The sequence below is a fragment of the Bombus affinis genome, unplaced genomic scaffold, assembly GCF_024516045.1.
Source record: "Bombus affinis isolate iyBomAffi1 unplaced genomic scaffold, iyBomAffi1.2 ctg00000214.1, whole genome shotgun sequence".
NCBI classification, from domain to species: Eukaryota; Metazoa; Arthropoda; class Insecta; order Hymenoptera; family Apidae; genus Bombus; species Bombus affinis.
Genome location: NW_026108918.1, coordinates 73,558 through 84,244, shown reverse-complemented (window position 1 = coordinate 84,244; position 10,687 = coordinate 73,558). Strand labels below are relative to the sequence as shown.

The following is a 10,687-nucleotide window of genomic DNA, read 5'->3' as shown; positions in this document are numbered from 1 at the left end:
TATTGTAGCGACAATGGTAACTTGTTTAAATAAAGATTTTATAAATAAAATATTTAAGGTCTAAAATAATAAATAAACACATGTGAAAACATTAAAGCTGTTATCCTTATTCATGGTCTTGTTGGAACGTGTTTAACGAGCGTAACGTAGGCGTGAAAACGAAAACGTTGAGACTCTTGTGGCGTAAAAAGACTGAATTCCTCATAAAAATACAAGAAACGAGAGAAAACGTGCACATAGTTTATTCTCGACCTGGGATACATAAAACCAAAAAAAAAAAAAAAGAAAAAGAAAAAGGAACAAAAATTTTTATTGGTTATTTACCGAAACTCATTGTATCATTTTTATTACTCTATATAAAACGTAGAATCATATACTGACGAATGCTATTTCGAATTTCTAACTTCAGAACGATAATTACATATTTGAAATTACCAATAAGTGGTAGTAGCATTAAAAATATGGAATATTCAACGAGATGAAATATAGGTAAGGTATTTAAAAGAAAAAAGATTGAAACGTTCGATGTAAAACGATGAAATTAAATGATTGGATTTGAAAACTTGATTCGGTTTAATAATTCGATGAAAAAAGTATTCATCCTATGAAAAAAGAATTCATGTTCCTGTCGATATATCAACGACGTGCGCCGTTACTTCCGACTGCTCTGCAATTCAAATGCAATACTCGAATATACATGGCGAAAGAAATGGAAATTGAGCAATTTAAGGGAACGAATTACTCTCGCGTCCACGTAACTTCAAAATGTTTCACGTGTCCGTGTTTGCGAAACGAAATTCGTCGTTGTCCAACTAACACGCTTGCAGATGCTACGTTCGCTTTGTTGCATATAGGGCTTAAATATATGAACAAATAGAACGGCGCAACTGTCACTAGCGTAATTTTTAAAGTGAATTAATGCATAATCTCGTCATCTACGTTTGACCATGATTATGGCAGTGATCATTGTTATATACGAATCTTCGTGCAATATATGTGAAAATTCGTGGTTGTCCAATTAACACGCTTGCTGATGCTACGTTCACTTTGTTGCATATAGGGCTTAAATATATGAACAAATAGTACTGCGCAAGTCTCACTAGCGTAATCTTAACGTGTTAAAGTGAATCAATACATAACTTCGCGATCTACGCTTGACCATGACTACGGCAGTGGTCATTGATATATGTGAAGCTTCGTGGAGTAGATGTGAAAATTCGTCGTTGTCCGGTTAACACGCTTGCAGATGCTCCGTTCACTTTGTTCCATATAGGGCTCAAATATGTGAACAAATAGAATGGAGCAACTGTCATTAGCGTAATTTTAACGCGTTAAAATAAATTAATGTATAATTTCGTCATTTACGTTTGATCTACGTTTTTTCATCTACGTCATCTACGGCACCTACGCGAATCTTATTGATTACGTCTTTGGCAGTGTTCGTTGCTATAAATGAAACTTAATAGTTGTTGAAACCGCTCGAAAGTCGTGTTCCTAAATCATTCCCTCGTCTCGTATCGTGTTCATCAAATGGAAAAGGAGATTGTGTTTTAATGAAATCGCTTGTTACTATCAATCTTGCTGTGTCACTCGCATAGGAGAAGAAAGTGAGGAAGGAGAAAAAAATTAAGGTAAGGTCATCAATGAGCAAAATGTTTAATGTACATTAAAATTGAGTCCGCTGCAACCCTCGTGACTTTTAAAATTCCATACGTATATTGTTATACGTAACATTGCCATATTAAATATATTCGATCAAATATTCAATCTCGTTCCCTGAAAGCTGTTCCTGGATATCTGGTTGGATACTTTACGCACGGAAATACAGAGTGTGAACAGTAACAAACCCTCTATGTAGAGTTTTTGCTTTGCTCTTTTGAACAGGTAGATGACATTTTGCTTCGAAAAACGGATATATGTTCCACGGATATGCACATACAGAGTATGTGTATCGATATACACATTGATATACACCTTTGTACAAAGTGTCAAAAAAGTATTTATCGCGGTTTTTTTTTCAAGCCATTCTACACCTTCGATTTGATGAAAATTGGTTAAATAAGTGTAGCGCAAAATTGATCTTGACCACAATTTTCAGTGTCAAATTGTTTTTCTATTGCATCATATAGTGCTCATTAGAAAGGAAAGTTCCGTTCTTTTAGAAAAAATGTTTGCAATTTCATTAATACTTAGACTGATTTTATTCATATTTTAAGGTCAAATATGGAATACAATAACATCAATACTAATATCTACTTTTTTGTGCGAATTACTTTATATTTCAATCTTCCTTGATATGCAGTGACAAGCAAAAGTGTAAACACAGCCCGTTGATTTTATGTAGAAAGCGAATGTCGAAGGTATAATGAGAAAAGAGCATTATTTGACCATTCCACAAAATAATTTACCTAAATAGTAGTTAATTCTATTGGATATAATAAACGTGAAGTAGTACTAGTGGACGAAATACTATGTTGAAACCTTGATTCGACGAGTATAATTAATGTGTAAAACTGTAAACGTGGTTTGAGATGTCCATTTTTGTAAAATGTTTTGTACATTATTAATGTTAATGAAAATTAACTATTACATTTCGTTAATAATAACTTGTAGTTACTGTTACCTAATCTTTACCGATCACTTGAAAAATTAGTTTTTTATATTTATGTGTTTACTTTTTTCGCTCGTCGCAGTACATGTTTAAGTCAGATATGAAATATCTGGCGTATTCCAGCGGCTTTAATTAAATCTAAGATGTTGATATCCTTAATATTGAGAATGTTGTTAGTAAAGTAACTATTTCTATCCAAAAACAAGATATCTTTGAGACAACGTGAATTTTCGTTCCAATTTTCTTAACTTACAAGTATAAAATTTTCATCGCATGATACAATCTATCCTACAAAGTTCTTGCACACGACGAAGCTGAGAACATAGATCTTCTTCAAATATTATTTTTTTCACTGCTTCGTGTGGAATTTCTACTCGACGAGATGTTATTAAACGCTTAAAAGCTTATTATTAAACGATAACATACTTTTTCCTACATGAATGAACATGAAAGACGTCGAGTGAGGAATTAGAACAATTGTGGATGGTTGGAAACTATTATGCTGCGATCTACCATTCGTTTTTGCCTATACATACCACGGAACAAAGGATAATTATCACCGAATTCATCCAGAGCACATTTTCTAAGTTTTACTGTATATGATTACGCCCATTATATTATATTATGTTATTACGATGTTATCTAATTAATTGTTGTCTATTTGTTTTGATACTTATATTAACCATTATTTATAACATAATATACTAAATACAATTAGTATACACAATTAGTATAGGGATTAGTATAAGAAATTTTAAACAGCTTTTTTCAAAAGAACGAATCATTTACGATCCAGGGGTTTTCTGAAACTTTCGTTTCTCGTGATGAGTACTTTATGATGCAATAAAAAATTTTATCTGAAAATTATACTCAAGATCAATTTCATGATCCATTTTCTCTAACAGATCTCCATCTTCCACAGCTATAACAAATAATTTTTTGACACTCTATACATTTAACATCGATTATAATTCTGATAATTGAAACACCGAACATCAATGTGTTTATTCACTACGCCAACACAGATAACAATTAACATTGATATATAATATATATTTGACGATATATATCTGAAAGAATAGAAATTTCATTTAATCGACTATATGACCATACTCGGTTAAGTACCAACAACGACTATCTATCAACCTTATCTTACTTCCTCGAAGATATAGAAAGACTTTAAAAATTTCAGCCATGTGATTTGGTCCTTTAAAATTTAGAAGTAATATAACGATAAAAAACATAGGGTAATCTGAAAGAATTTTTCGCAGAATTTCCTTCCCCTTTGAATTGGCTTTTATACAGAACGACTTTAACCTTTTCAAGGAAATACCTATAGATTGTGACGATCTATGATTTTAAATAGAGAGGTATATCTGAAAAGAGGTGGATGTAAAACGTAGCGTATAAAACGTAGATCAAATCTTTATTCAAGGTGTGGCGGCACTCGACAAGCCGAAAAATCAGCAGTACCCCGGCAGCGACATCTACAGCCCCCAGTGACACTTACAGCGGAACAGGCCTACTATCTACCACAACTATAACTCACAACACGGCCACCTCAAAGGATTTTTCTCTTCGCAGAGAATCAGGTTTTCAAGAACGATCGAATATGTATGCACTTGATTTACACGTGAAGTTGTCATTAAAAATATTGTTGCGTTTAAAAAGATAAATATTGATTTAAATTTAATGAAATTGTTAGTCCAATTGTTTTAAGCTTAAAGATACGTAGGTGTCACATTTATATATTGAAAACCTGGGAGCGGCATTAATTAACAAACCTAGTCACGCGCACACGTACTTCAAAACCATGCTTGAAAATCGATATTCCCTGAAACAATGCATCGTTCTCCGCTACCAATTTATTTTCGCACGAAGAATCAGTCCATTCATCGTTGCCGCCACCATCGCTACTGTAATCTATATTACTCGAATAAATTCTATATCTTGATTGGAAAATCGCATATTTTAACGAACTTTCTGTGTTTTTTTTTTATGATTTTAATTGGCAATTTCCGAAATTGAACTATAGCTTGAGAATAAACCGATAATATTTGAGGGTATATATACATACATCATGTTTTTGATGGGTTTTGTAGTAAAATAATTGTAGAAAAAGCAAACTTTTTAAGAAAAAATTACCATATTCGAGTAATAAATTATAGAAAATTACCAATGTAATTTAAAACTTAAAAAGAAGAATCTATTACACGTAATAAAGCGAAAATTCAATAAAGTGATTACTAACCGTATTACCAGCGACAATCGTGTAACGGCGATTCGTAAATAAGTTAGTCGTCTATTTGGAGAAACGTCGCTGGCAATATCGTCACATTTTAATTACGTCAGCGCTATCAATTGGTCTTGGAAGAAAGTTTTCCATTATGTACATTTGCCCACGGCGTCGTTCCAACAAATGAGTCCGAGTTTTGAATCGCTTTCTCTTATATCACGAATTTGTAACGGTGCTTCTTCAAACTTTAAACGATTGTAATGAATGCCTTTGCGTACAAAGACTGATACCTGGTTTGACTAGAAGCTTCAGCTAATTAGTGCCCCAGTTAATTTGGATGTTCACTACCACGCCACTTATGAAGTGGCTTCGTGTCCGAGCGGATTTCCTCCACGTAAAAAAAAAAGAAAAAGAAAAAGGAAAAAAAAAGAAAAAGAGATAGGAAAAGAAGAAAAAGAAAAAGGAAAAAAAATAGAAAAAGAGAAAGGAAAAAAAGAAAAAGAAAAAAAAACAGTTAATTTGGATGTTCACTACCACGCCACTTAAGAAGTGGCTTCGTGTCCGAGCGAATTTTCCCCACGTAAAAAAGAAAAAAGAAAAAGAAAAAGAAAAAAAAGAAAAAGAGAAAGGATAAAAAAAGAAAAAGAAAAAAAATAATTAATTTGGATGTTCACTACCACGCCACTAATGAAGTGTCTTCGTGTCCGAGCGAATTTTCCCCACGTAAAAAAAAAAGAAAAAGAAAAAGGAAAAAAAAGAAAAAGAGAAAGGAAAAAAAAGAAAAAGAAAAAGGGAAAAAAAAGAAATGAGGGTAATGATGCAAATATTTTTTGTAGCCATTATATAGAATTTCGATGGTATAATTAATCAGTATCAACTTACCAGCCCCTGACGGGAAGAAAGTGACAAAAATAACCTGCAAGCAGATGAGCATTGCAAGTATTTTCGAGTACGAGTTCTTCATGGTTGTAAAAGATCAGGGGATGTTGTCGCTCTAGAATAGGGGAAAATCAGCTGTTTAAATAACTGTTGTGTGGGCACTGGAGTGCGTAGACCAGAAATATCTGCGACAAAAATCAGAATGCATTTGTTTTCACATGATTGGATCAATTTTGTGTAGGACTAAGCTGACTGAACCTAACACGGGATAATTGTCCAACTTACGACCTTAACAAGCCCGCTTGATTCCCTATAAGCGCTTGAAATTGATGCTTGTATTCTTTCGAGATTATCAAGCTTTGCCCCCCCCCCCTTAGATCGTGTTTTCTCAAACAGAAAATATTTTAAGCGTACTCGTTGGCAAAACAGTTCACGGATAGTTCGTCCTCTGCTTGTTATTTGTTACAATACCGTTAACAAATAAATTCATGAAACATAGTGGTATCGCATAAATTGAAAATAAAAGCTTTGCGTATACTTGGGAGTTGAACTTTGGCTATTATACGTGTGTTATATATATATAATACACAATTATATGTACATATATAGAAGATTGCTTAGAATTTGGAGCTTAATAACATATCTCAAAATCATTGACTTTAAAGAAGGTGAACCTTACTTACCAAATTTCCTTCCGCCAAATGATACATAAAAATTGAAAAAAATAATATACATAGTTTTGACTTTCTTCCGCATTATAATTTGAATCACTCGATTTATTCGACTAAAGATAATCAAGCAATAACCTTACTTTACACGTATTCTCATCACGTGAAATAGGTCACATCAGGGATTTTCAAAAGTCGATGGAATATTAATAGCGATTAATTATTTATGCATGTATTCTGCACGGTTAAAGCAATCACCTAGTGAATTATCGAGTTCCAGGAATATCAATTAGTCTTGGAAAAAAGTTTTCCATTATGTACTTTTGCCCACGGCGTCGTTCCAACAAATGAATCCGAGTTCTGAATCGCTTTCTCTCATATCACGAATTTGTAACGGTGTTTCTTCAAACTTTAAACGATTGTAATGAATGCCTTTGCGTACAAAGACTGATACCTGGTTTGACTAGAAGCTTCAGCTAATTAGTGCCCCAGTTAATTTGGATGTTCACTACCACGCCACTTATGAAGTGGCTTCGTGTCCGAGCGGATTTCCCCCACGTAAAAAAAAAAGAAAAAGAAAAAGGAAAAAAAAAGAAAAAGAAAAAGGAAAAAAAAATAGAAAAAGAGAAAGGAAAAAAAAGAAAAAGAAAAAAAACAGTTAATTTGGATGTTCACTACCACGCCACTTAAGAAGTGGCTTCGTGTCCGAGCGGATTTCCCCCACGTAAAAAAAACAAGAAAAAGAAAAGGAAAAAAAAAGAAAAAGAGATAGGAAAAGAAGAAAAAGAAAAAGGAAAAAAAATAGAAAAAGAGAAAGGAAAAAAAAGAAAAAGAAAAAAAACAGTTAATTTGGATGTTCACTACCACGCCACTTAAGAAGTGGCTTCGTGTCCGAGCGAATTTTCCCCACGTAAAAAAGAAAAAAGAAAAAGAAAAAGAAAAAAAAAGAAAAAGAGAAAGGATAAAAAAAGAAAAAGAAAAAAAATAATTAATTTGGATGTTCACTACCACGTCACTAATGAAGTGTCTTCGTGTCCGAGCGAATTTTCCCCACGTAAAAAAAAAAGAAAAAGAAAAAGGAAAAAAAAAGAAAAAGAGAAAGGAAAAAAAGAAAAAGAAAAAGGGAAAAAAAAGAAATGAGGGTAATGATGCAAATATTTTTTGTAGCCATTATATAGAATTTCGATGGTATAATTAATCAGTATCAACTTACCAGCCCCTGACGGGACGAAAGTGACGAAAATAATTTGCAAACAGATGAGGATTGCAAGTATTTTCGAGTTCTTCATGGTTGTAAAAAATCAGGTAATGTTGTCGCTGTAGAATATGGGAAAATCAGGCGTTTCAATATCAGTTGTGCGGGCACTGGAGTGCGTAGACCAGAAATATCTGCGACAAAAATCAGAATACATTTGTTTTCACATGATTGGATCAATTTTGTGTAGGACTAAGCTGACTGAACCTAACACGGGATAATTGTCCAACTTACGACCTTAACAAGCCCGCTTGATTCCCTATAAGCGCTTGAAATTGATGCTTGTATTCTTTCCAGATTAACAAGCTTTGCCCCCCCCCCCTTAGATCGTGTTTTCTCAAACAGAAAATATTTTAAGCGTACTCGTTGGCAAAACAGTTCACGGATAGTTCGTCCTCTGCTTGTTATTTGTTACAATACCGTTAACAAATAAATTCATGAAACATAGTGGTATCGCATAAATTGAAAATAAAAGCTTTGCGTATACTTGGGAGTTGAACTTTGGCTATTATACGTGTGTTATATATATATAATACACAATTATATGTACATATATAGAAGATTGCTTAGAATTTGGAGCTTAATAACATATCTCAAAATCATTGACATTAAAGAAGGTGAACCTCACTTACCAAATTTCCTTCCGCCAAATGATACATAAAAATTGAAAAAAATAATATACATAGTTTTGACTTTCTTCCGCATTATAATTTCAATCACTCGATTTATTCGGCTAAAGATAATCAAGCAATAACCTTACTTTACACGTATTCTCATCTCGTGAAATAGGTCACATCAGGGATTTTCAAAAGTCGATGGAATATTAATAGCGATTAATTATTTATGCATGTATTCTGCACGGTTAAAGCAATCACCTAGTGAATTATCGAGTTCCAGGAATATCAATTGGTCTTGGAAAAAAGTTTTCCATTATGTACTTTTGCCCACGGCGTCGTTCCAACAAATGAATCCGAGTTCTGAATCGCTTTCTCTCATATCACGAATTTGTAACGGTGTATCTTCAAACTTTAAACGATTGTAATGAATGCCTTTGCGTACAAAGACTGATACCTGGTTTGACTAGAAGCTTCAGTTAATTAGTGCCCCAGTTGATTTGGATGTTCACTACAACGCCACTCCCCCCCCCTCCCAAAAGTGGCTTGGTGTCCATGCGGATTTCCTCCACGTAAAAAAAAAGAAAAAGAGAAAGGAAAAAAAAGAAAAAGAAAAAAAAACAGTTAATTTGGATGTTCACTACAACGCCACTTAAGAAGTGGCTTCGTGTCCGAGCGAATTTTCCCCACGTAAAAAAAAAAAGAAAAAGAAAAAGGAAAGAAAAAGAAAAAGAGAAAGGATAAAAAAAGAAAAAGAAAATGGGAAAAAAAAGAAAAAGGAAAAAAAAGAAAAAGAGAAAGGAAAAAAAAGAAAAAGAAAAAGAAAATGAAAAAAAAGTTAATTTGGATGTTATAAAATGTTATATAACCAAGAACTTATCTTCTACTTGGTAGTCGAATAAGAGAAGACCGAGCCATTGAATCGCTCAAATAGATTAGCTGATTCGCTTAACGTATTTTTACTTCCCATGACGTAAACAAGAGCAGAAAGTACACAAGTAATAATACAGAAATGTCGAATGTACAGAGGAATAGATTTCGTTAAATCATTAGCACGTAACATTTCCTTATAATTCTATTTGTGTATAGCAAAATAGCTTGTGTGCTTTCATGAATTATATTTGATATTTAGAAGCTTTCATGTAGGTAGATATATAACTCGTGTTAATTAGTAATTTAACAATACATCATGACAACATATCATTTTCGTTTCTTCGTTTATCTCGTTATGCGCGTAAACGAATGTGTAAATAAAGACATATAATCAACGATAACATGTAGTGGCAAGCATATTGGTGAAATGATTGTGGATGATTTCACTCGGTGTATCGGTAAATAAACTTTGATAGACATTGCCGATGAATTCGCTGTCGGTGAAATCGTGTCGATGAAATAATTGTCAGTGATTTAAAGATAACCCAATTTATTGATCTCTCCTTCATAGAGTTGTACGTCTCTCTATAAAACATATTCTACTTGGAAGGGCTGAAACATTTAGCTTAGTCGCACTAAACTGGACTGGACTGCAAGTAAGAAGATTGAAATGCAAAATTCACGTGTGAGCGCAACGGTTTAGATGGAAAGTTCGATAAGGCGATTATGTATATTAACCCGAAAAAAAGCTCATGGCTTTGCAACGCGTTACTCGCAACACGGAATTTCCCTCGCTGAAATAATCCTATTACAACGATACGATTTTCCTTAACTGATCTCGCAATGTAATTCTCCCTCTACAACTTTTTATTAGGTTTGAAACACGAGAGTTTCGAAGCTCTGCAAAGTCTCGCGAATCTAGAAGTCGAGTTTCAACGTATCTTCGCTTCTTATTTTATAGCTGTTAATAGTTATTATCTCTCTCTGCACGTACATCAAACGAGTACTTATGTAAATCCAAAGGAAACGGAAACAACCGAGAATAATTGAGGATAATTCGAATACGTACCGATTAGTAAAGTGTTTGGCAAAGAAAAAAAAAGGAAAATTGTATCGGAGAAATAGGGGAAAAACGGTGGCGTACATCAAGCAATCTTTATGGCTGTAATACATTTATTATTCATTTATGTTCATTTTCTATCGCGTAACAGACGTTGAAATAACTGGCAGAACGAGCATATAAATCTTGTATCGCTCGACATGACTTCTCCCGATGGAAAAATATTCACCAGCCTGGGATCGTGCATCGCTAATTACTCCGTTACTTTTACATTTGGAACGCGTTTCCATCCATACAAAAAAGCAAGAAGGCAAACCCTATCGCACAGTCATGAAGAGATGCAAAAGCAAGAAACCAACCAACGACATGCCGATCGACATGGTGGAAGCAGTCCTACAGAGGCTATTCACCATGGGACACGGACTCTCCCATTACGAGGGCCGCGAAGAGGCAGAGACCGAAGAAGAGGAAGACATCAGCTTCAGCGTCGT

At 33.9% G+C, this 10,687-nt stretch overlaps 1 long non-coding RNA gene across 5 annotated transcripts; it reads left to right on the top strand.

The window, feature by feature from the left end:
• Window positions 1-1,137: 1,137 nt before the first annotated feature.
• Window positions 1,138-9,342, top strand: LOC126927780 (uncharacterized). Of its 5 annotated transcripts, none has more exons than XR_007715879.1 (4): window positions 1,138-1,631; window positions 4,047-5,658; window positions 7,491-7,536; window positions 9,102-9,342. It is a non-coding gene; the product is annotated as an uncharacterized LOC126927780 (long non-coding RNA). The 5 variants fall into 5 exon arrangements; XR_007715878.1 differs by having other exon boundaries at window positions 7,468-7,536; XR_007715881.1 differs by having other exon boundaries at window positions 7,468-7,536; window positions 9,081-9,342.
• Window positions 9,343-10,687: the final 1,345 nt, after the last annotated feature.